The sequence below is a fragment of the Heterocephalus glaber genome, unplaced genomic scaffold, assembly GCF_053883595.1.
Source record: "Heterocephalus glaber isolate CG9 unplaced genomic scaffold, H.glaber_assembly_v1.0 deba00001532, whole genome shotgun sequence".
Classification (NCBI taxonomy): Eukaryota; Metazoa; Chordata; class Mammalia; order Rodentia; family Bathyergidae; genus Heterocephalus; species Heterocephalus glaber.
The window spans coordinates 22,200,971-22,227,086 of NW_028258330.1; the positions used below are offsets into that span (position 1 = coordinate 22,200,971).

The 26,116-nt window shown below is 49.5% G+C and overlaps 1 protein-coding gene and 1 non-coding gene across 2 annotated transcripts in view; one reads left to right on the top strand and one right to left on the bottom strand.

The window, feature by feature from the left end:
• LOC101699407 (R-spondin-4) overlaps positions 1-26,116 on the bottom strand; it is a gene marked incomplete at its 5' end in the record, with an annotated part of 99,723 nt that overhangs the window by 9,314 nt on the left and 64,293 nt on the right. The gene's annotated exons all lie outside the window — the stretch shown is intronic.
• LOC147824694 (small nucleolar RNA SNORA70) lies at positions 24,688-24,822 on the top strand. Its single transcript, XR_015442120.1, has one exon. It is a non-coding gene; the product is annotated as a small nucleolar RNA SNORA70 (small nucleolar RNA).

Below are 26,116 nucleotides of genomic sequence, written 5' to 3' on the forward strand. Positions count from 1 at the left end.
ACTCAGCTATAAAGAGGGCACATAGAACTAACTATATCGGGGTGTAATTAGGATTATGTGAACTAATAATGCAAGCACAAGCTCGAAACAGTGCCTGATAAACTCTCAGTAAGAGGTAAGCGCTGTAGTGTGTAACTTCAGGAAGGCAACTCCATGTGTGCTGGGAAAGGGGTTAAGGAAGAAGGAAGTGCCCGATGTGGGGGATTCTCCCCCTTAGAAGGAAGGTGTGGGGGCTGTGGGATTCTGTTCAGAAGCCGCAACCTCTGTGGAGAGCAGCAGCTAACATTACAGTGTGCAAAGGCAAAGAGTTATACCAATCCCCGCCCCATTTCAGCCTGTGTGTTAGTTGCTGCATATGACTATATTCAGAAAAATGCCCAAACTGTACCTTAGGGGTGTCTTAGGGTTTTTAAGAAGTTTTTGAACTTTTGTTTAGTTTTATAGTTTTCTCCTCACATTGGAACCTAACGCCCCCATGAACTCCTCTCCCACAATAACTGCTGCATACTGCATTTCAAATTGGCAAGAGCTGGAATGGACGGGTGAGGGTTTCCCCCAGGCTGTTTTGAGCATGGGTGGGAGTGGAGAAGGCAAGCCTGGCCCCAGCCTGAGGACTCTGAGTCCAGCGTTCTTTCCTCTGACACGAGGACAACCCAGCCCTCATCCCAAGGATGCAAAGTCTCAGCCCGTGGCTCCGCTGGGCAGAGCAGAAGCGTGGTCAGGGGTTCCCCCAGGGCTGTGGCAGAACCAGGAGTCCGCAACCCAGAGGATGTTTGCAGTGGAGGTGAAAGGAAGATGTGGACTCTCGTGCCAGCTTCGCAGATGCTCCGAGTGACCTCTGCGGCCTCGCTCTCCATCTGAACCAAGTAGAGATGATGACACCTGTCTTGGCATGTGCACGTGCGAGCAACCTGCTCACAGCCGGGGTCCAAGGACCCCGGTTCTTCTGCTCTGCCAGTGAGCGGTCTGGGAGGTGCTGGGTGCAGTGTGGCTGTAGGCCAGCAGATGGCACTGCAACCCAAGGAGACGGAAAAGGGAAGGAAGGGGTTGTGCCGGGAGAGTGGGTCAGCCGGGGTCCTACCGGCATGATGTGGGCATTCAAAGCGGAGAATGGGTCCAGGCCTCGCGAGGGGTTAGCTATGCCCCGAACGCAGGCACTCCCAGGGGCTCACAGAGGCGCATAACCAAGGACCGACCCTGTGCCAAAGGTGCCTTTCACACATGATGTCCCTGAACCCTCACAGTTGTGCTATGGATGGTGCCATTCCCAAGTAATTCCTGCAAAGTTCATACTGTCCTAAGCCCTTCTGCAACTGTTATCCCGTTCAACCTCTGGCAAACCTGTGAAGGATTTGTGATTGTGTGTACTCTTCCAGTACAGAGGAGCAAATGGAGGCACTGAGAGAGTAAGTGATTTGTCCAAGGCTGCACAGCCAGAGCAAGAAAGCTGAATCCTAACTGAAAAGTCTTGCTCTAAATCACTGCTGTGCCCTGGATGCTGGAACAGGCACACAGGTGTGTAAGGACATGTCCCCTGTCACCCCCACTGCTCACCCTCCACACACACCCCTCAGCTGGCCTTGTGGCACCCTCGCTGACCACCTCAGGGGTCCCCTTGAAAGAACCTGGCTGGTCACTCCGGGTTTCGCAGGGGAGCCCCCTCCCGCAGCACTCAGAAGTCATAGGGGACCTCTTCCATTACAGTGTCACTTTACGGGGGCAGGGTCTCAGCCACTAGGACGGTGGGGATGAAGCAAGGAGACCAGTGGGAGGACGTGGTGAGAAACCAGGTGTCAGGGATCGAGGTGAGCGAATATGGTGATGGCTAAGGATCACCAGTGGCCTTGGAGGTGGCAAAAGGGATTCACATTCCCCATATGTTTGAAAGAAGGGGCTAATAGGATTTGATCAATTTTGTATGTGAGCATGAAAGAAATTGTTCTCATATGTAATAAGTTCCATTACATATCTTTATGTCTTAAGCTATTAGTTATCAAATGTGGTGTAACAGATTGACCCAACCTAGTGGCTTAAGACCACAGTAAGGGTTTGTATCTCAAAGCATTCCCAGGATCAGGGAAGTTTCCATGAGGCTCTGCTCACTCGCAGGCTTGATGGGGCTGGAGGACTCCCTGCAAGGTCACTTATATACACAGTGCTGGCTGTTACCAAGGTGCTCAGTTCTTCTCCACCTTGAGTGTCCTCATGATGTGGTGCCACCCTCCCCCAGAGCCAGTGACAAGAAAGCGGACAAGATACAGGCCGTGATGCCTTTCCTGACCTCACCTCAGAAGTCACATTCTGTCATTTCTGCAGTGTCCCAAGGCACCCTGTTCAGCGTGGGGGTCAGAGGTCATGTGAACTGCAGGAGGTGCAGATCGGCAGGGGCCAGCTTGGAGCTAGCTGCTGCAGAAGGAGCTTTTTTATTGTGAGAAGATATGCATAACTAAAATTTATCACTATTTTTAAGTGTAGTTTGGTGGCATTAAGTAGATTCACAATGTTGTGCAACCATCATCACCATCCAGGTCTAGAATTTTTTCATCTTTCCAAACTGAGACTTAAACACTAACTAAAGAGAGTTAGTTAAACACTAACTCTCCAGTACCAGTCCCCTTGGCCCCTGGGAACCACCTTTTGCTTTGAATTTGACAACTCTGAGCACCATTTATAAGGACTCATGCAGGATTTCTTTTTGTGATAGGTTTGTTTCCCTTAGCATATCCTCAGGGTCCATCCATATTGTACCACATGAGAATATTTCTTTCCTTTTTAGGGCTGAGTAATGTTCCATTGCATGTACACACCACATTGGGTTTCTCCATTCACCAGTGGACAGACACTTGGGCTGCTTCTGCTTTTTGGCTATGGTAGCTAATGCTGCTGTGAATGTGGCCGTACAGAGATCTGTTTGAATCTCTGCTACCAGTTCCTTGGGGTGCCAACCCAGAAGTGAGATTGCTAGATCATATGGTAATTCAAGATTTAATTCTTTGAGAAACTGCCACATGATTTTTACCGCAGCTGCCCATGGTATGTCCCTGCCAGCAATTCACAATGGGTCTGGTTTCTCCACAACCTCACTGATGCTGTTCTTGCCTGTTTGGGGGGGGGGGTGCCTTTTTCTAGAACAGTCTTCCTGAGCAGTGAAAAGTGATGTCTCATTGCGGTAACTTTCCCTAACGACTAGTGAAGTTGAGCACCTGACTGTGAGCTCTTGGCCTTTTGGATATCTTCTTCAGAGAAATGTCTGTGTGGTTCCTTTGCTCCTTTTCCCCTTGAATTTTTCCTTTTATTGTTGTTTTTCCTTTCTTTATAATTAAATGCCCTTCAAGCTGAGGCTGATCACTCACTTTGACTCTGCCTTCTCTCAGTCTCCTCAGTCCACACCAAGCCCTGCCCTACATGCTGGGGACACCAGAGACAGCAGAGTCCACAGGTTGCCGCCCATGGGCCTTCTCACTCTTTGTTGACACTAAGGTGATGTCAGGTTGCGGCAGAGTGGGTTTTATAGCAGGGCCTCAGCCCCATCCAGCCCTGAGCCTGGCATGCAGGCCTCACGGCAGATTCTCAAAGTCTAGGGCTTCCTGCATGACAAGCATTGGGAGACTTAACACTTCTCTCGATGTACACTTCTCTGGAAGACCTGACAGCTCTGATCCCTGGGGCCTGTATCCCATCCAGGATCCATCACTGGGACTAAGGGACTGTCCCCATCTGCCTAACAAGTTGGCTGCTGATGACTTGGGGGAAGGGACTGAGCCCCGCTTTGGTCCTTCCAGTGGCCCCACAACCACTTCACATTTCACAGGCAGCAGGGCAGGGCACAGTGGCCAACTCCTGCCTTAGACTGCAACGCATCTAAAGAGCTATCCAGATCCAGAACCCTATGGGACTGGCCCAGGCCTCCGTGACAACTGCCGGAACCTGTGTCCCTTACTCCCTAAAGATCCTAGGAGCACTGCCTGGAAACCACCTTCAGCAGATCCCCACCTGAGGGTCTCATTCCCAGGACCTGACCTTCAAGACAGGGCAAATGCCCACCAGTCTTTTCCTGGTCCACCTGGCCTTGAGTTTTCCACCCCTGCTATGTCCTGACCTCCCCCACAGTGATGGCAATAGTGGCAGTGTCTAGGCACTGTTGGGTGATATCCCATAAACCCATGGTAAGTTGAAAATATCTTAAGTCACAACTGCTTTGGATCTACCTAACTCACCAAGCATAGCCTCCCTAGCCTACCTGCAGTGTGCTCTGAACACTTAAACATGAGCCCGCAGTTGCCAAAAGCAGCTAACACAAAGCCCGTTTTTTGTTTTTGTTTTTTGGTACCTGGGATTGAACTCAGGTCGTTCCGCTTGCGCAGCAGGCGGCGAAACCACTGAGCTAAATCCTAGGCCCAAGGCCCGTTTTTCATTTGTTTGTTTTTTGACAGAATCTTGCTATGTACTTCAGGCTGGCCTTCAACTCACTTTGTAACCCAGGCTGGCCTTGAACTGTCAGCAATCCTCCTGCTTCAGCCTCTCTAGGATTACAGGCATGCACCACCATGCTTGGCTTAAGGCCTGTTTTATAATGAAGCACTGAGTAGCTCACATAATTTACTGAATACTGCAGTGAAAGTGAAAAATGGCCATATATAAAATTGAAAAATCATAAGCCATGTCATCATAAATCAAGTATCATGTGTGTGTGCACATGTATATATTTAATCCTTACAGTAATGCCATGATCACTGGATACTTATTAAAATGGCTAATTTCTTCTAAAATTGACAATACTATGTGCTGGAGAGAACACAAAATAGCACAGCTACATTGGAAGGCAGCTTGTTAGTTTATAAGATGATAAATACACTTACAATGGAACCCAGTAATTCTCCCAGGTATCAACTCTAGAGAAATGACAGCTCGAGACTTGGTGTGGACACTAAGACCTGTCCACACATGTTTCAGAGTGGCATTCTTTGTAATCACGCACACTTGGAAGGGACCCAAATGCTTTTTAGCTTGTGGAGAGATCAGTTGTGCTGCACCCTGCTAAGCTTGGACCTGTGCAGCTATAAAGAGTAATGGAGTCCTCATACCTACAGGAACATAGATGAATCTCAAATGTGACATGCTGAATGAGAGAAGCCAGATTCCAAAAAGCTGTCCACTTTCTGCAGGATTCCAAAACTGTACTGCACAACTAAACAGATGGAAACTTTGCCATTCTGAAGCCAGAATCTGAAATCAAGATCCTTCCTTCCCTGCGAGGCTCTTGAAGAGAATCTCTCCCTGTCTCTTCCCTCTGGCTTGTGGTCACACTGCTCCTCCCTTCTTTGAGGACTCTTGGTGTGACAGTTTGGGGTCCACCTAGATAATCCTTATCCCAAGAACCTAACAAGTAAAGATCCCTTTTATATAAGGTCACATTTATAAACTTCAGGGAATCAAACTCAGTGTCTTTGAATGGCTGTGATTCAACTCACTATTCCAGGGCTAAAGGTTAGAATGCTGGCTACATTCCTGGGGCATAAGGAAACATTTTGGTTGATGGGCATGGTCTATAGTCATACCTGGGTACTCAGATGCTATGAAACTCATCGAATTCGGTACCCAAATTTTGTTCCCGAACTCATTTGTTTGGTACTCAGTGCTCCAGCTACAACTTGTCGGGGCATTGACTGCCTCATGGTTCAATACCTTTTCCATCCAGAACAATTTGGTACTCATTCTCCTTTTGGTACTTGTCATGCCTCCTGGAAAGGATGGCAGTACCACTGTACAGTAATTGTGGTGATGGTCACATAATTGGTGCACCCATCAGAACCCACAGAATGGCACATGTCCCCCAGCTGCCCCAGGTGTGAGCAGCAGAGCCGGAAATGTGTGAGGCAGACTGGCACCAGACTCACTTTCAATGCGATCGATGCACTATTTGTTATTGAGGTGGGAGAGGATAAGGTGTGGGGGTGGGTGACTCCGGATCCCACTGCTAATAATTAAGCAAAAAGTCTGACAATGATGGGAGGTGATGAGCTGTCCCATGGCGGCAAGACGTCATGACTGAAGCTCTTCCGCTCTCTGAATTCCTGCTGCAGGATTCCAGGAGGTGAAGCCCCTGCCCACTGTGAACCCAGAGGGCAGGGTCTGGGATGCTTGGCCCAGTGGGGGAGGGGGAAGAGGGTGGAGTGGATGAAAATAATAGCAGGGAAGGCCATTCTTCTGACCCCTCTCCCGCAGAGCACTCATGCCCTGTCCCCAGGGAGGAGGCCTCTGTCCTCTCCATTCACTGGCCCCAGCTGATGCCACACTCCCCCACCAGGGGCCTCCCCCCTCCTGTCATTGTCTGAGGGCTCAGATGGAAGGACGGCCCATTAACCCCTTCCTGGCCTCACTGCTGCACTGTGCAGCTGTCACCACGGCCTCAGGCCCGAGCCGGAGAGGACCCAATAGTTAATCACAATTAGAGAACGGCATGTCAGCTGCGAGGCTGGCCTTGCCCATCGGCTGCCAGCCGGCCCAGGCCAAGGGACGGCCCTCAGCAGCCATGCAGCGGGTTGGGAGACAACGACAGAAGCCTTCCTGATTCTTTCCTGGGGACTGCCTTGAAGACTCAGCCAAGTGGCCTCCATCCCAGAGCGGTCACATCCAGTGCTTTCCAAACCCACCAAGAGCCTTGGCCCCCAGTATCCCTGTCTGATGCTCACATGGCCAAGTCAGGGCCACCTCCTCCAAGAGGCCTTCCCTGACTGCCTGGCTGAGGTGGCATTGCTCCCAATCATTCTCCATCACCTGCCCTGTGACTTAGCATCTTGTTTTGTTTTCCCAAGGCATTCAACATTTCCTAGGATCATTTTAGATTTTACCTGGTTTAGTGTGAGTGTTTGTTTCCTAGGATTACAACAACAAGTTACCGCAAACTAGGTGGCAACCGAAATGTAGGCTTCCCAGTGCCACGGGCCAGAAGTCTGGGACCTAGATGTCTCCACAGCAGCGCTGAGGGAGGACACTTCCTGGCCCCTTCCTGGGCTGCTCTGGCTGCAGGCCACCTCAGTCAAGCTCCTTGGTCTGCAGACCCATCCCTGTTGTCCCAGTGTCTCTCCAAATGTCCGTGTGCAGACGTCCTTCTCTTACAAGGACACCAGTCATTGCACTGGGGCCCTCTACACTTTCATGTGACCTCGTCATCACTCTGACTTCTGCCTGACCCTGTTTCCAAATAAGTCCACCGGTGCAGGTGCAGGATTAGGAGAGGAGCAGATCTTTTGTGAGGACATGTTTAATCCCCCAGCTGTGTGATTCTCTGTCTGTTCTAAGAGAGCAAGTCCTGCTTGGTTCCTTTCATGAGTTGTATTCTCTTTGCAGCCACCATTTAATTTAAAATAATACATTTTCTAAAGGGTTCTGCCCCAGCCAGAGCTGGATCCAGGAAGAGAGGACTGGGGTGCTTGAAGGGAGGAGAAAGCTGGAGACTGGAGAGGGCAAATCTGGAAGCAGGGTCCCCCTAAAGATGGCTCCCATCCATCTCCAGGGCTCTGGGGTCCTCCAGGACCCTGCAGCTCACTGCAGGTGCCAGGAAGCATGTTGATCTGACAGATAAGGGAGAGTGTCCCCCAAGTTCAGAGGGATTAACTCTGTGGGAGACTGGTGAGAGCTCCCCAGGTAGTGAGCATTGAGGGGAGACACCGAGAGGGCAAGTGCATCTGTGGGTGAGTGCTGAGCATCCTCAGGAAGGTGCCAAGTGTCTTCCACAAAGAGCCTTTAGGGGACTTTTTTTAAAGCAGGGACATGTCAAATATGTATCTAACCGATCTTTGCATTTTCAACTAGTTTTCCATTGAGCAGTACATTCACTTTGCTGAAGATTCAGGATACGGCAAAAGTTTTCCTCTTCCTATCCAAAGCTCCCCTCCTGCAGGAACTCACTGTTCCTGGTCTCTTTTAGATAGAATCAATAGATGCAAACACATGTCCTTCGTGTCTTTCCTTGATAAGCATACAGTAGGAGCACATAATGCATGTGCTGTTGCTGTTCTGTGTCTCCTCCTTTTTAGGGGGTTCAGTATTGGAACTCTGGGAGCACTAAACTACATACTCAGCCTTTTCATTTCATTTTGTGACAAATCTCACTAAATTGTCCAGGCTGGCCTCAAACTTCCAATCCTCCTGCCTCAGCTTCCCAAATAGATGAAATTACAGGTGTGTACCACTGTGCCTAGCATTACATCTTGCTTTTAAAACCATCAAAGTGTCATTATATACAGTGAAATGTACCTGTGTAACCAACACCCTAATCACAATTCAGAATATATCCAGTGCCCCAAGAAATCCTTTCATGCTCCTTCCTGACCCCCTACCCCAGAGGCAGCCACTGCTCTGCTTCCTATGGTCAATGATTTGTTTCGCCTGCTAGAATTTCATATGAATGGCATCGCCATAGCATGTTATCTTAGTGCCCAGCTTGCTTTCACTCCACATGTTTGTGATTCACCCACACTGTCATGTGTGCCTCTTCACTGATCTGTACTGCAGCACATGCTTTGAATGCATGGATACATGATTCCTTGATCTCTGGCCAGTGCTTCTGGGCTGTGTCAGGTATTGTCTATTATATATTCAACTGTTTTGAACATGTTTGCACAAGTCCTGTGGGGATGTATATTTTTATTTCATTTGTACAAAAGCCTAACAGCAAAGATACTGGGCCACTGGGAACCATGTGTTTATAAGAAATGGCAAGATTATTTTCCAAAGATTAAGACCTTCCATGCCATTTCAGCTCCATGCACCTGCATGTGCTCCACCCTGTGATATCCTGGAGTTTGTCTAACTTGTCCCCCATCAAAAGACATTTAGATTGTTTCATCTTCAGCTGTCACAATGTTGTAGTGAATAATTCTGCAGATATGTCACATATCACCTGGGCAAAACACCCCAGGACACACTCCTAGAAGTGGGACCTCTGAATGTGCCAGAGACTGATAGTTTCCCCCAATAATCTGGCTGTGCTTCTTCCTTTGAAATACACTCTCATTTTTCATCAGGGTACATGGTACCTGGAACAGAAACCATCTTTTCTTGCCTCTACTGTAGCTTTTGTGCCCATGTAATCAAGATCTAGCCAATGAACTAGAAATCAAGGATCGTAACATCCAGAGTCTTTAAGGGGAACTTTCTCCCTTCTTGGTTCCTTTCTAATGACTGGAATGCTTTCCATCTTGGGATATAGATGTGACGCCTGGTGTTTGAACAGCCATTTGGGGCCCAAAAATAGAAGCCATGTACTGAGAATGGTAGAGTAATGATGAGAACCTAGATCCCTGGACTGCAGAGCACCGTGTCAGCCTTTGACTGCCCACTTCTGGACTTCATTTATGTGTGAGAGACAAATCCCTCTAATTTGCACATGCCACCATTACCTGATCTGACAGGTGTCCCACCCTCACCATAGGCTCAGCCCACAGTCCAGTGGCCTTGTGCCCGTGTGCTTGCTTCAGCAGCACATATACTAGTGGCCTTGTGCCCTGCTCACCTTTCCCCCCTTTGCAGCAAGATGCACCAGGGTACACCTTGCTTTTACTGTAGCCCCTTTGCACCTACTGAGCCCTCCTCCCCCTCATCTGTTCTTATCTCCCACTGCCTCCTCCTAGGAGGCCCCTGTGAGTCCCTCCTCTCCCAGGGCCCCTCATTGCTGGCCTCACGGAGTTCACTGACCCACACTGAAATTGTCAGTCTGTGAGTTTGGGGTGCTTGGGTGGAAACCAAGGGAAGCCTAAGTCCTGATGGCGCTGTTCAAACTGGTCCATTGCCAGGACCTCAGGCCTGCACCTCAGCTTCTGTCGCACTCTGTACAACAGTCCTGTGGACTGCTGGGTGAACGAATGAGTGAACGAATGAGTGAACGAATGAATGAGGGGCCCACCAGGGGGCGGTAGCGTTTTGCCACCCAGGCGGGGTAGGCGAGGAGCTGGGCGGCTCCTCCTCTCCCCCCCAGGGCTCCGCCCCTCCCCGGGCAGATAATTAACTCCACCAATAAAACGCTGATTGCAGCGCCTTTGTACTCCCCGCCTCACCCATTGTCATGGAAAACGGGGTCCCCTCCCAAGCCCCCGCAGCTGGCCGGGAGTTCCCGAGCCACCTGGACTGGACCGGGGGACCCCGAGCCTGCGGACGCCCAGTCCATCTGCTCCGCACCGCCACCCCACTGTCAGGGGGCGGGGGGGGGGGGGAACCTGGCTGCACCAGGCACTCGGCCAGCGCTACAGGGGCCCGCGCGGTGGGGTCGAGGCCGAGGTGTGACCTGAACCGATAGGGCCCTATCAGTGATGAGCAGCCCGAGAACATAGAAGAAACCTGTGGTGAGGGCCCCCACCCCTGATCCCGTTTAACCTTCCAGAAATAGTCTTGAAATAGAAAAATGGTATTGTTAAGAGCCTGCAAATAAAGCAAGTGAGTTGGATGTAACCAATTTAAACTGTAGGGGTTTTTTTTGGGGGGGGGGGGGGTTCTATTTGTTTAGTTTTTGTTTTTTAATAAGATTGTTTCCAAACCCCTGAGTGGTGGAGCTGCCTGTAACCCCAGCACTCTGGGAGGCTGAAGCAGGAGGATTGTGAGTTCAAGCCCAGCCTGGGAAATTTAGGGAAACCCTGTCTCAAATTTTTAAAAAATTTTAAAAAGGGCTGAGGATCAATCAAAAGCCCTGGGATCAATCCTCAGTACTGCAAAACAAAAACAAAACAATAAGTACAAGATTGTTCCCCCTAAATTCCCAACCTTCTCGTGTCTGTCAGTTTGGGGGCCATTTCTCCAGGGAGCTGGCTCACAATTACCCCCAGAAAGGAACCTGCCTGCCCACACATGTGCTAGCTTGTGTGGAACCCATGGGTCACTTCATTTGCCTCTTCAAGAAATATGGCAGAGGTCGTGCCACAGCTTGGTTATTGACAAAACCAGCTGGGCAATCCCCCTCTGTTGGCTGCTATCTGGTCTGTGTGCCTGCCCTCCCCCCTTCATCTGTGGGTACAGCCTCTGGCCACAAGTCCCTGGGTAAATGGGGTGGTTATGATCTGGGGGGGGGGGGGGGTACTTGGGCTTTGGGGACCCAATGCGGTGCAGGAGCTGGCTTTCATCAGAGGGAAGTATAATAATGACAACAGCAACTACCAAAAAGAAAAAAGATGAAAGCAAGTCTTGTGCCCTATCAATCTCAGGCCCAGGACCTGTGTGAATGAGCCTGGCTGGGTCCCCTGATTCTCCTCTGCTAACTTATAGAAGATGCCCATGGGACAACTGATTTTGGTCCTGTAAAAACAACAGCGCCTCTATGGTTTTGGGGCTGGAAGACATTCACCAGTGTTGTCCTTAACTGCACCATCCCACCCTCCTCTGCCTGGCTCTGCCATCCTGCCACTTCCCTTTCGTGAGATAAACAAGACTGTGACCCATGCTCACTACATCATCATGTGACATCATGTTTTCAACTTCCTGAAGATAATACCCTGACCCTGTCACCAGCTGTTAAACTTCAAGAAAGACTTTACTAAGCCCCTCTTGAGACTGGCAGGACGTGGCTGAGGAATGTGAGAAGTGCCCATTGCCCTCACCTCTCAGGTACAAGCTGTGCCTGCGAGGACTGGGCTCTGAGCCGCAAGCACATCACCCTCCCCTCCCTGGTCTATACTTTTCTAACCTGTCAAATGGGAACAGTAAGTGCAATGGGACTTGCATGAATTGCACATATATGAATTTCAGAACAAGCAAAATTCACACTGATGAAAATCAGAATCGTTTCTCCCTGAGTGTCTGAAATGTTCCAGGTCTTGATCCGCATGGTTGTCACACAAGGACACACTAAGAGAAAACTCACTGAATGGCACACTTGAGAAAGTGTGTCTTCCAGGTACTTTATTGTGTGTGGTGTAAACCTTCATTAAAAAGGGAGAGGAGGGAGAGAAGTTCGAGCACAGTGATCCTTGCCAAGCCTGGCATCCAGGACAAGGTGAGGAAGCTGACCCAGGTGTCTCTGCAGAGGGTGGACAGGGGGCACTAGATCCAACCTGGACAGCAATAGCAGAAGGGCTGGTGTCAAGCTTGTCTTCCTTTCTCTACTCTGTCCCCAGCCAACTCCCAACTGGACATTCCCTCAGTGCTAGAGGACAGGTAAGGTAGCGCCATCCAACAGAGCAGAAAGTAAAACTCTGAAGTCACCCCCATGGCTGTGTGACCTTGGCTGTGTCGCCTACCTTCTCTGGGCCTCAGGCTTCTCACCCAGAAAATGAGGCCAGTACTCTCAGATCACTGTGACACCAGCTGAGTTGTCACTTCCTTCCTTCACTCATACAATTGCCTACACTCTGCCGGGGCTCAGTTTGCTGTCTCAACAGTGAGGTGACACAACCTCGGCTCCACAGGGTGGCTATGAGGATGAGAGGAGTCTTTGCTTGGAGCGAGGACTCTGAGGACCTGGCTAATGGCTCCACTCACTCCCTTCCCTCCGCTGAAGACCTGCTGTGCACTGGCGAAGTGCTGGGCCCCAGGGGGCCCATGGGACTGGCAGTCCAGCCAGGGCCTGAGAGTGCCCTTCATTCGGTCAAGTGGAGGGATGGCAGGGGATCTCCAGAGCCAGTGGCATGGATCTATCAAATGAGGCACCGAGAAAGGCTGTCACCGGGGACACCAAGGCAGCCCTGTACACTCTTCAGCATGGATGGGCAGGGACAGCGCTCCTGCCACCTGGCTCTGCAACTGTTCCCGGGCAGCCTGGCTGTGCCTAAGAGAATGGGGCAGCAGGGCAGGGCCAGTGGGCACAAGACGCCTGCCAGACAGAGGCAGCCCAAGACTTGGAGAGAAAGCGGGGGGCAGACTGCAGACAGTGAGGAGAGGAAAGAGAGCCAGGGAAGAGCATTAACAATGAGTTCGGGATGCTCCCGAGGCACCCAAAGGCTCCAGGCCCTCACCAGCCAGGAGGGATGCCGTCAGGATCCCCTTACAGCTCAGGAAACCAGAGCACAGAAAAAGGCAGTAACTTGACCCAGGTCACACAACCAGTGAGTGGCAGACCTGGTCTTGGGACCCGGGCAGGCTGCCCCCAGAGACCATGGTTCTAATCATTACAAGGACAGAGAGGAGGAGGGAAAGGAGGGGCAAGGGAGAAGAAAGACTAGACAAGAAAAAGTGGCAGGAAAGAGGAAGGGGAGACAAAAGAGAAGGAAGATGAAGAAGGAAAAATAAAATAAGAAAAAGGTGGGTGAAGAGAAGGAAGTAGAGGAGGTGGGGGAGGAAGGAGGTGGAGTGGAGTGCTAAGGAGGGGGAAGCAGTAACATGAAGGGGGCAGGAGACCTCCTGGGGCAGGGTGGGGCTGCCATTGCTCCTACCCTCCACTTCCCACTACAAGGAGCTACTTCCTGAGACACAGGTTTAGGACAGCCACACCACCACACCAGGAGAGGTTGCCTTCTGTGAGACAGGCTGGTGGCTCTGCCAAGGCTCAGAGCCAAGGAGGGGAGGTCGAGGAGGAAGATGGAAGGCAACTGTTTGAGGGCTTCAGAAGCTGGGGCCAGAATGAGAGTCAGCTCCCCAGGCCTGGTGGCTACTGAGTTCTGGGTGCAGGGCTGGCCTGGAAGCTTCATTTTCAGCCTTACACTCCTCAGACCCTGGCCTCCTGGAGGCAGAGGCCATAGCCAAGACTCAGCACCAGCAGCCGGCAGGGCCTGGCCAGAGAAGTCGCCCGTACACATGCAAGCTGGCTCTCTTGTCCTGTTCCTTTGAAAGCTAAATCTCTCCATTTGTCAGCCACAGCCTGCACACTGCTGGCCTCCTCTGTGGGGCCCAGCCTGCCAAGGGCATAGAGAAGAGAAAGAGAAAGAGTCAAGGCCATGCACACACAGCCCTGCCAGGCCAGAGACCCAGCAGCAGCCAACACTGTTCCACTGCCTGCAGAAGCAAGTGTCTTCTGCAGTGTGGCAACTGGGACTCTGTTCCCTCCTCAGTCAGGTGTTATGGCCATGGTGGGCAGAGGGCTGTGGGCACTGGGACCTAGGGGTTTAAGGTTCTACTTTGGATGGTCTTGGGGTCCCTTTGAAATTACACCCCAATTTCTGTGTACTTGAACTTTTCCAAAGGAGGGCTTTGGTTTTCAACAGACTCATCAGATGGTAGCAGAAGAGGCCACAAAGGGCCCAGAGAAGACTCCATGATTTGATGCTACAGAGCAAGCCACCCCCACTCAGTGACTCACAACAGCCAGCATTACTGAACAGGTGCCCTCGTTTCTATGGGTCAAGAACTCAGTATGGGCCTGGCGGGTCACTCTGGGCTATGCTCAGCTGAATGCTGGTCTGGGCTGAGGATCCATTGTAAGGTGGCTTGTTCATAGGATGAGCAATGGGCACTGGCTGCCCGTGGGACCTCAGCTCCTCTCTGTGTGCCACTGCACAGGTACCTGGGTGGCTCCACTACACAGCAACTGGCTTCTCCAGAGCTGTCAAACCTGGAGATAAAGGCAGAAGCGGCAATATATTGTATGACCCAGCTTTGGAAGTCCCACTGGGTCTTTCCCAGAAAATCCTCCCGGTTCCCCAGTCTTGCTTTATAGAACCTGACAAAGATGTGAACACGGAGGGGAGAGAAGCACTGGAGCTTCCTTGGGTGCTGGTGGCCAGAGGAGTTCAGAGTCCTGCAGATCCAAGGTCCCCTGCAGAGTGAAGCCCTGCCCTGAACAGAGGTGAAGCCACAGGCCAGGCCCAAAACTGCCCCCACACCCCCAGGCACTCCTCCACTTCACCTCTTCCCAGCCACACTGTCCCCACACTGTCAGTGTTCCAGTCTTGCTGATTTTCTGTCCATTTCCTGAAGGCAGTGTGAGTTCTCCTCCTCAGTCTTCTCTCATCCTTGAATGTCCTCCTCACCTCCTCTGCTCAAAGCCTCCCTCCCGCAGGAGGTGCCCCGAGTGCACATACCCAGGTGTCATCACCCCTGCAGTGCCCTGCACCCTCACCAGAGCACTGCTCTGGGCCCACTTAACAAAGCATAAAAGCAAGACTAGAAAGGATCAAGCTGTTTCTAAGTAACTAAATTATACCTCAGAGCAGAAGTCAAGATTTATGGAGTTTGAAATTCATCACTGAAAAAAAAAGATGTATAGAGATATAAAAATATACAGCACCCAACAAAGGTAAAATTCACAATGTCTGGCATTCAAAGTTTACTGGGCACGCCAAGAAGAAAGAAAACACAAACCATAGTGAGAAGGCTAATTTATCTGTATGTTTAAAGCTAGGGAGAGACATGGAAGACATAAAAAGAGATGAAAAGTACGATGTCTGAAATGAAAAATATTCTGACTAAACATGGCAGAAGAAAACTTTAGTAAGTTTGAAAACATAGCAGATAGTAACTATCCAAAACAGAACACATAGAGAAAAAATAAGAATAAAAAATTAAGAAAAGTGTTAGAAAAAGAGTTGATTGAAATAGTCCAAATCTGACATAAACTATAAACTCACAGATCCCAGAAGTTTAACAAACCACAGTGCAAGGAACAGGAAGAAAATTAGCTATCATGATCAAATTGCTGAAAACCAATGCCAAGGAGAAAAATAGAGTAAAAAAGACATGCTAAGTACAGGGGAACAAATATAAAGATGACAGCAGATTTCTTGTCAGACACAGTATAAAAGAGAAGATGGAGGAGCAACATCCTTTAAGGTACTGAAAGAATCTTTCACCCAAAATTCTATACCCAGTTAAAATGTCTTTCAGAAACAAAAGTAAAATAAAGATGTTTTCAAAGCCAGGTGTGGTGGTGCATGCCTGTAATACCAGTACTCAGGAAGCTGAGCCAGGAGGATTGCTGCAAGTTTGAGGCTAGCCTGGGCTACATAGTGAGTTTAAGGCCAGCATGGAATGCATAGAAAGACCTTGTATCAGAAAACTAAGTAAGTAAATAAATAAATTTTTTCAGACATACAAAAGCTAAAACAATAGATCTGCACTAACAGAAATGATAAAAGAAATTCTTAGGCAGAAAGATGAAACCAGATGAAAATCTGTACCCACACAAGGGAATGAAGGTCACCAGAAATATTAACTAAATGAATAAATATAAGGTTTTTCCTTGCTATTTTCCTACATAAGATGTGTTTAAAAATAATTTACCATCTAAAGAAAAATTGTGGAATTTGTAATGTAATGTATTCCTTGACTTACAATGGTTCAACTTAGGATTTTTCAACTTTACATAATGGTGTGAAAGCAATATGCATCAGTAGACATTGTATTTTGAATTTTGATCTTTTCTTGGGCTATCTTGTGCAGTGCGATACTCTCTTGTGATGGGGTCAGCAGCAGTGGGCAACAGTTCCAAGTGAGCCATGAAATCACAAGGATAAACAGCTCATGCCGGACTACACTATTTTGCAGGTTACATATATTACAAATGGCCAATAAGCACATGAAAAATGTTCACATCTCTGGCCATTAGAGAAATACAAATTAAAACATTGAGATTCCATTTTACTCCAGAAAGAATGGCTATTATCAAGAAATCAAATAATAACAAATGCTGGTGAGAATGTGGGAGGAAAGGAATCCTTATTGGCAGGAATATAAACTAGTACAACCATTATGGAAATCAGTATGCAGATTCCTGAAAAACTAACACTAGAAATTCCATTTGACCCACATATTCTCCTTCTAGGTATCTTCCCAAAAGAGTTAAAGACACCCTATTACAGTGATCCATGCATACCCATGTTTATAGCAGCACAATTCACAATAGCCAAATCTTGGAAGCAGCCTATATGTCCATCAACAGATGAATGGATAGGGCTGGGGATTTAGCTCAGTGGTTCTGCTGCCTGCCTTGAAAGCACAAGGTCCTGAGTTCAATCACTGGTACCAAAAAAAAACCTTCAACAGATGAATGGATAAAGAAAATGTGTTATTTACACACAATGAAGTACTTCTCTCCCATAAAGAAAGATAAACTTGAGTCAATGGTCGGATCATAATATTAAATGAAATATGTCAGGCACACACTCTTAAATATTGTATAGTTTCTCTTACATGAAAAATCCAAAGTATAAACAAATTGAAGAGCAAAATAAAAGATAGATAATAGGAAACAGGGAGATAGATCTTTTCCAAATGGGGAGGGAACCAAGAGATGGAGGGAGAAGGGAAGGAGAGGTAGGGGAAGGAGAGGTAGGGGAAGGAGAGGTAGGGGAAGGAGAGGTAGGGGAATGGACATAAGAAGAATGCAGATGTTTACGTACATGTACCAATTCCCCCTGATGAATGTAATCATTATGTGCCACAAATGTGTACTAATAAAATAAAAACTAAAAAGTAAATAAATGAATTTTCAATTTAATGATATTTTTAGCTTACAATGGGCCTGTCAGAGTGTCTCATCATAAGTCAAGAAGCATCTGTTTGCATAACTAAAATGCCTGACATGAATAACATAAAGCCCAGGGAAAAAAAATTAAAACGTACTTTTGTAAAGTTCTTATACTACACATGAAGTGGTATAACATCACTTGAAGATACACTGTGATAAGTTAGAGATACATATTACAAAGCCTAAGACAACCATTAAAATAACAGAACATTAGAGCTAATAAATCAATAAGGGTGGTAAAATGGAATAATAAAAATACCCAATTAATATAAAAGAAGGCAGAGAAAGAAGAAAAAGAACAGATGGGACAAGTAGAAAACAAACAGCAAGATGATAAACTCAAATCTAACTGCATCAATAATAATATTAAACATAAACAGTCTAAACATTCCCAATGAGAAAGCAGAAATTGTCAGATTGAATTAAGGGAAAGAGACATGACTCATAGATGCCCCACCATAAAAAAAAAAATTTAGAAGCACACTGTGAACACACCAGTTAAAAGTAGAAGGATGAGAAGAGATACATCATATTTAATACTAATCAAAAGAACACGAGAGTGGCTAGTTTAATATCAGACAAAGTTGATTTCATAGCAAATAATATTACCAAGGACAGATAAAGCAATCAATTACTCAAGAATATATAATAATTCTAAATAGGTATAACCCTATAGCAGAGATTAAAAATATAGGAAGCAAAAACTGATGGACCTACAAAAAGAAACAATCCATAGTTATCAATTTAGCTTTGCAACCTCAATAACTACAAGAACAAGTGGAAAAAATTTAACCAGGACCTTTTTAGTGAGTCTTGCCTTGACTATCTATTTTAACTGTACTCTCCTCTTCCCTACATCCTTCCTGTGCAATCTTCTAACATAATATTTATTTACTTACTTTAATTTATATGTTTGTATGATGCCTGGAACACTGTCCAGCACTTAGAAGATTCTCAAAAAATACTTGTTGAATGAAAATATGATTGAAAGACTGTTAGTTGCTACTATTATGATATATTATGTGACTCTTCGTATTCTCTTTCCCCACTGTTGTTTGAATGTGTGGACCCCCCACAAAACCAATATCCAAGCCTCAGAGTTCTAGAATATAAATCATGGAACTTCAGAATGTTTGTGCCAGATGCATAGGATGTTAAAATTCTAGCAAGTCAGGTACTCACAAAGTTGGAATTCTAAGGTGTTTAGAGTCAGATCATCGGGACCAGGAACACAGTTGATGGGGAATCTAAGCCTGGTGTACACAGAGGTAGATGGGAGAGCTTTTTGGTGTCCCACCTGCTGTTCTGTGTGTGCCCTTATTTTAGTATCCAGAAAGAGGTGTCCACCCAGCTAACCCAGCTCAGCAGTGCAAAAGGACAGAGAAACGACTCCCTCCTGGCTTCAGGAGCTTGGGGGCGGGGGTAGAGGAGGGTGATGTGGGGCAAAGAGGCAATATTTCTTCATATTAATTCAGCCCCTGCTCACTGGGCCCCTTCTGGACTACGGGCTCATGCTTCACTGTGGTCACGCAAGACTGGAAGCTGTCATTATCACAGGAAACCACTCTCACCACCACTTCCCTCAGGGATAAGGGGGAGAGGCCACAGTGCTGGAAGCCTGTCCATCATCCCAGGGACCTTGGCCCAAGGCTACAGAGCTGGTGGGGGCTGGAGCTAGGGGGTGGAGAGAGGAGACTACAGAGTCAGAGGGACCCAGGGCTCTAGGCCCAGGAGTGTGGCCTTCAGTGCCTTGGCCATGGAGCACTCTAGAGGGGGTAATCAGTTGTCCTTCAGCTGTACAGCTCTTTTCATCCACTCATCTACTGCATGTCTCGTGTGTTGATTTCTCATCCACCCACCAAACTAGACTGAGTCTAAATGGGAACCCACAGCTTCTCCTTTGCTCATAACTATTCTCAGCACCTAGTGGCATTAGTGTAGACTCCATGCAAAATATGCATTTGATCAGTTTTGCTTTTAGACTGAATGGATGATGCTGCTTCGCGGCCCTGTACATGGGGATGCTTAACACTTGGGGATGTGACACACCTTCTTTGGAAACCAGGGAAGGCTGTGAATCCTCTGCAGCCCAAGGACCACAGAGGAGCCTGCTCTGTCCCTGATAAGCAGGCACCAGCAGCTACCCTACTGGCCCAAGGGCCCCTTCTGCCACCATCAGTTTTTAATTCACTGTGCCATCCAGGGGACACGGTGGACTGACCAAGGGCCGCACCTGGTGAGCCCTCACTGACAACCCAGCTCTGTGCAACATACTCAGCTAGTCACCACCACCACTCCACTCCCAAGGATGGAGTGGTCCCAGCACACCACTCCTTTCAGACCTGGTGCTACCAGTCTCTAAAACAGCCTGGGCCTTGCCCTCCAGTTAGGACCCTGGTTCTGCGCGAATGGAACACAGGCCGCCTTTCTGAGGCCCGGTGAACTGCTGGCAAAACCCCTCAAATTGCACAAAGAGGCATGAGGTGTCAGGCAAATTCCCAGGGACACTCCCTCCTCCACTCCACCCCAGCCCCCAACCCCCAGCCCCCAGCCAATAACCAGAAGGTTCCCACCTGGTGTGCAGAATGGGTGGCAGCGACCCCCTCTTTTCTGGACCCTGCTGGGGAACCCCCCCAATAGTTCAAACTGCTGCTATGCGTCCTCGTGCCTTCTCCTTCTTCATTATTACTGCCCCGCTTAATTGGGCGGCCCCGCGTGTGTGTGCGTGTGTGCGGTGTGTCTCCTGGGTGAGAGGGCGAGGGGGTTACTTCTGACACATGGGGCGGCCGGGGCGGGGGGGGGGGCGGTGCTGGCTCCCTGCCCGAGAGCGGGACCCTCCCCCAGCCCCGGCCGCTGGGGATCGCGCGGTGCAGACAGATGGGCCGAGCCCAGGGGCGGGGGCGCGCTGACGGGGTGCGAGACGGCGGCGCGGCCCGCTCGGGTGCTGACAAAGGCGGGCGGTGCGGGCGCCTTATCTGCGCGAGCAGACCGGGCGGCCGGCCGGGCCTGCGGCCCGCGCAGCGCTCACAAAGGCCGGCCGGGGGCGCGGGCACGAAGATTAATTGCCCAATCAAGTTGTCGGCGCGGGCGGGGGGCGGGGGCGGAGCCCCGGCCCCGGGGGACGCAGGGCGGCGCATAATGAAGTGTGCAAAAAGTTAATTTGCTCTGCGACTCGCTGCTTTCCACAATCAAAGGCGGGCGGCGAGGATGGGGGGGCGGCGAGGAAGGGCCCCCTCTCCCTACCCCAGCTTGTGATCCCGAGGCTAGGCGTGGTGTGGGGACACGGAACTTCCCAGAGGGGAGGCCAAGGTCTCCAGACTAGCGCTCTAACCCTTGTGCGCTGTGCCTGCTGTGCGCCTCCAGCAGCGCTCATTCCTCTCCGGGGCCGCGGTCCTCTGCTGGATGCAGAGTGGCCGACAGTTCTGGAGCGCTCACTGCTCCAAGTGGCCAGTCCCTTCGCTGGCGCGGTCTCCCTCCCCCTGCAAACCCTGGGGCCTTAGAGGCGTCTTGGAGGAAGAGAAAACCCAGGCCCTAGGTGCTTATAAATCACTCGAAGGCCCCAGGGCTCTTCCTTTGCTGCCCAGATAGCAGATGGAAAATAGGTAGAGGGGTAAGTCTCAAGACGAACTACACAGGACAACTGGGAAGATGGTGGTATTCACACTATTGTATAAGAAGGAGCCCCCGGACCCATATCATAGTGTTTGGACAGGGTAGGTTTCTCTGGCATGTATTGGGAAGAGTGGACAGGTTACAGGTGGGAAACGAGAGCCTGGATTGTCTTGCACCACAATCCAGTCAGCTGAAGAGGAGGTGTTTATCTCCATGTCTCGCTAGTTCCAGAGAGGACACAGGTTTCTAAACTCAGCTGATCCACCCTGAGACAAAGAAGAGGAAGTGGGAGGGTCTTCTCTGGCCTCTCAGGAGGTTCTTGCAAAAGAGGAAAGGTCACAGGAAAAGGGAAATCATCCCCCAGTCACCAAAGAGTGGACGGCAAGTCTGACTTAAGTCACATGGGGAAAGGTCGTTCAGTTTGTTCAGCCATTTCTCTGAACAGAAAAGAGTAGGGGGAGCTCAGAAAACAAAAGGCTGGGGGTGTTTCTTACCCATTGCTATTTTCCAGGAGAATAGGGGCTCAGATGGAGGCTCACACTGTCCCAGGCTGGCTGATGGTACAGGGAGAAACCCTGTAGCTGTCACAGTAGCTCTACTGACCAGCTTCAAGCCATCGCTTGGTGAAGAACTATCTGGACAAATCATTTAACCTCTCCTCTGCAACACCTTAAGGATATCAGCAAGAACAAAGTGGAGGACATGGGATGTGGGAGGTGCTCTATGAAGGAGCTGCTGTTTTCTCAGAAAGGAGTGGGACCAGGATTGGAATTCAAGCTGTGGTCTCAGGACCACAGCCCCACCCACCTACCTGCTCAACACCAGCCCCTTGACACATCCAGAACTTGGCGCCCAAGTACTGGGTCCCCTGAAAGAAAAGGAGCAAGCCTGCCTTTCCCAGGGGCTTGCACCACTCCAAACAGACAATGGGGCACAAGTTGGGTGACCATGGCAGCTCTGAGGAGGTTCCAAGGCCCCCTCTTTGAGATGTAGTATCCAGGCCAGACTGGCCAGCTCACCTTCTGCCTCTGACCAGTGGGTCCTAAGTCCTGGCTCCCTGACTCATTTCCCAGGCCTAGCCCTGGGCTGCAGCTGGGCCAGGAGACTGGTGAGGGAGCCCTTGGGGGTGTTAGGAGCCAGGCTTTCAGGGGAGAAGGGGAAGGGTTACAGCCAAACCAAGATTTATGGGCCTGATCATAATAATGAAAGAAAAAAGAAAAAAAGGACGCGTGTTCGGCAATGCCCAGGGACCAAGACTACTTCCCTATTACCGAAAATGTCCTCGCTCTCGACTCTGCAAATTAGCATAAAACATGCTGTTTTGCATCCATTTGCATCTCATTTGCATGCTAATAACTTGACGCCACAATGCACCCAGTCCCCTAAGAGGTTTCTGGTCTTACATTTTTTTCTGCCAGCCCCTGCCCCTTGTCTTTTCCAGAGAAAACCAGGAGATCTAGGTTCTAGGCTAGGCTGGGCCACTCTCTCTAGGCTGCTCTCTGCTCCTCTCTTTATTTCAGTTTCCCTGACTGTAATCCAAAGGAGACAAACTGTGTGCAGTTTTCCAGATTATGCTCCATTAGCCCTCTTCGGGGCTGCAGGCAGAGACAGGAGCAGGTGGGGCAGGCACACCCCATCCCCTCTGAACAGCTGGGGCTGCAAGCAAAATTCTCTTGAGCTTCTCTATTAAAAACAAAGACCAAAAAGTTTGCAAACAAATGGACTGTTTTCTCCACCAAGTCTTCCCAGTGCAGTGTTCTCTAAAGACTTTGATAGTAGCAATCTGCACTCAGATGTGTAGCCCAAACAACCCTTGAAATAAGTACTAGTATCAAACTTAAATGGGTAAACTGAGTCACTGGAAAGTCAAGTAACTTAACTAAGTTCACATAGCTGCCACGTGATCAAGTTTCAAACCCAAGCAGTCTGGCACTGGTGTCTACACCACAAGTTTACCCAGGTCAACCTTTCCATTGTACAGATGAGGAAACAGAGGATCAGTGCGGGGAGAAAATTTTTCCACAGAGCAGCTGAACTGATTAGGCTCTTTGCCCCAGGGAAAGATGGTTGGAGAAGTAAGGCCTCACGTTACAAAGATGGTTTAATGAGCTGGGGGGTGGGGGGGCTTCTTTGCTTTTTTTGCTTCTTTGCCAGCCATAGCAAGGGTCTGCAGCCTCCTGCTCAGCCAACCTTGCCCCAGCTGGTAGATTTCAGGGAACAGGCCCCTGAGCCAGGCAGGACGAGCCCCTAAATCAGAGCAGCCAGCAGGCTGAAGAGCACCAGGTGTGCCAGCCACAGCCAACATACAATGCCATCCACCCGGCTATGCAGGTGGAGGCGCCTCAAGGGGGGCCTTGGGAAGGGGGGCAGGGAGCTCTATTTCTGCATGCAAAGCCCCTGCTGGCCAGCAGGTGCTGGGCCCACCCCTGGGGGCCTGGCTGGGAAACTCCCAGATGCAGAGATAACTAGGCCCCCTGAGGGGTGCCCTGTGGGGGCCAACCATTCCTCCCTCTATTCAGTGCCTCTCCACCCCCCTTCCTCCTGCCAACCCCCCCCCAACTGGCCCCTTTTACCCTGCTCAGCCACCTTGGCCTTCTTGTGTTTCCCAGGCTTTAAGCTCAGTCCCATCTCTGTGCCTTGGCACCTGCAGTTCTTCCACCTGGAAGGCCCTTCTTGACCCTGGAGCACCCATCTTTTGGGTCTCAGCTCAGGCCTGACCACCCCAGCCAAGAGAACCTTCTGCCACCCTCCTAGGTGCTCCTGGGCACACTGACCTTGTCTTTTGCTCCATCACTAACATGGCCTCAACCTCTGCTCATTTCTGGGTCACCTTTCGCCCCACAATCCTCTCCCTGCAGGGGAACCAGGACCATGTCCATCTTAGAACAAAATAGTTCTCAATAACTGTTTGTTGAAGGAAAGAAATAGAGAAGATAGTAGCTGTAGATGCTTTATTTGGTGTCAGCCTCCCCCATCCCACCCTGCCCTAGAATTACCAGTTTCAGGACAAAGGGAGAAATGAATATTTGATATGTTTGCTACTATGCTTTCAGACCTAGCAATAGTAAGTGCTCAATAAATATTTGTTGCATGAAAAAGCAAAGCTGGCAAGAGCTCTGAGTCAGGATCGAGGTCTGAGTCCCTCCAGCATTGCCGGCCAATGACCCAATGCAGGATCTTGAGGGCAAATACCTTCCCCTCTGGGGCTTTTATTTTCTTCTCTGAAAGCTAGACTTGGGCACCTCTGCCACCTTGACCAGGACCATGGAGGGTCAAGTATGGCCCATCTCACTCATTCCCAGGGGAGGTGGATGGTACCGCTACCAGGAGGCGAAGGGGCAGGCAAACCTGGCTATGCAACCTTGGGGGAACCTTTCCCTCTCTTCCCACCATCTCATTTGCAAAAGGGACACTGTAGCTGTGAGGACTACATAACTTGATGGTAGGAACGGTGCAGTGCAGAGTGTAAAATGACCTTTCTGTGGCATCAGCAAGACGGTGCAGTAGGGCCTCCATGGCATGGCCGACCCAGCCAGTGCTCTGCTTCTTTGTCTGTAAAAAGAGTTCTCACTGGATGTACACCAGTAGCTCCAACTACTCTGGAGGCTGAAGCAGGAGGATCATAAGTTCAAGACCAACCTGGGCAATTGAAAAAGACCCTATCTCAAAATTTTAAAAAAAGAAAGTGACTGCAGTCAATTAAGCCAACTGGGTTCCTCTGCTGGTGAGTGCCCAGTGTGCAATGGCTGCAAATAGCAACCTCTTCCGTAGTGTACACAGCCTGCTGCTTGTATGGGCTGCCCTAAGAGACCTTGGAGACACTGCTTCCTGGTGGATGTTTGTGTATTTGACCTCCTGCCATCCCCAGTCCAGGCTCCAGACAGGCATGCTGCAGGGTGCCTTTAGGAAGCCCCAGGGCACATTGGTGAGGGCTCACATTGGACAAGTCATCATGTCCATCCACTGCAGAACAAGGAACATGTGATTGAGGCCCTATGCAGAACCAAGTTCTAGCTGCCAGAAGATCCACATCTCCAAGAAGTGGGGCTTCACCAAGTTCAATACAGACAAATTTGAAGACTTGGTGGCCAAGAAGCACCTCATTCCTGATAGCTGCAGGGTGAAATACATCCCACATCAAGGTCCCCTGGACAAGTGGTGGGCTTTGCACTCCTCAAGGATTCCACTATGCTGCCCCCCCATAACAAATTCATCAATAAATCTTATCTCTGCCCCTCCTCAAAAAAAGGAAGGGGAAGTTGAGGATGTAGCTCAGTGATAGAGCACATGCTTAGCATGTAGAGGCCCTGTGTTCGATTCCCAGCACTAAAGAAAGAAGGAAAAGAAAGAAAAGGAGTCCTGAGGGGTATTGTAAGGATTAAAGTGAGAAAATTTTGCAGAGGACTTGGCACATAAGAGGCACTTTATTAAATGCCTCTGTGGCTGTTCAAGTCTAATTGAAATAAGCAGAGGACAAAGAGAGACACAAGGTGAAGATGGAGGTCAGCATGGCTCTAGTGTTGTTGGGGTGGACTAGGAGGGTAAGGCTGGGGTACAGGGTGGGGATGAGACTGGAACAGTGAGCCAGGGTGAGATCAGCAGCACTGAGGATGAAATCTCAGGATTTAACCTTTAATACAGGAGCAGAGGATACTACAGAAGAAGCTTAAGCAGGGAAGTAAAATGATCTGATAACAAAATGTGCACTCAGGCTTCAAGGTGGAGCTCAGAGGAACAGTGCATGCTTAGCATCCCTTAGGCCCTAGGTTCCAGCCCCAGCACCAAAACAACAAAACAAAAACTCAGAATGCTCACTCCAGCGACTAGACACCAGGTATGGCTGCCATTACTGCTCATTCCCAAGTGCAGTCTCTCTCTTTCATGCTGGCTCATGGGCACCCAAAGGAGATCCACCCTTCTGAGCCTCTCTTACACTTAGATGTGGCCCTGGTCCACATCCCCGCCAAGAGGAGGTAGGTAGAGCAGCACCTACAACTTCTAGGGCTGGAGGTCTTTAAAAACAGTGCCACATACTTTGCCTGTTCCTCCTCCCCTCAGGCTGGAATTTGGACATGGTGGCTGGAGAATGAGCAGCCATTTGGGATCATGAATTGTTGC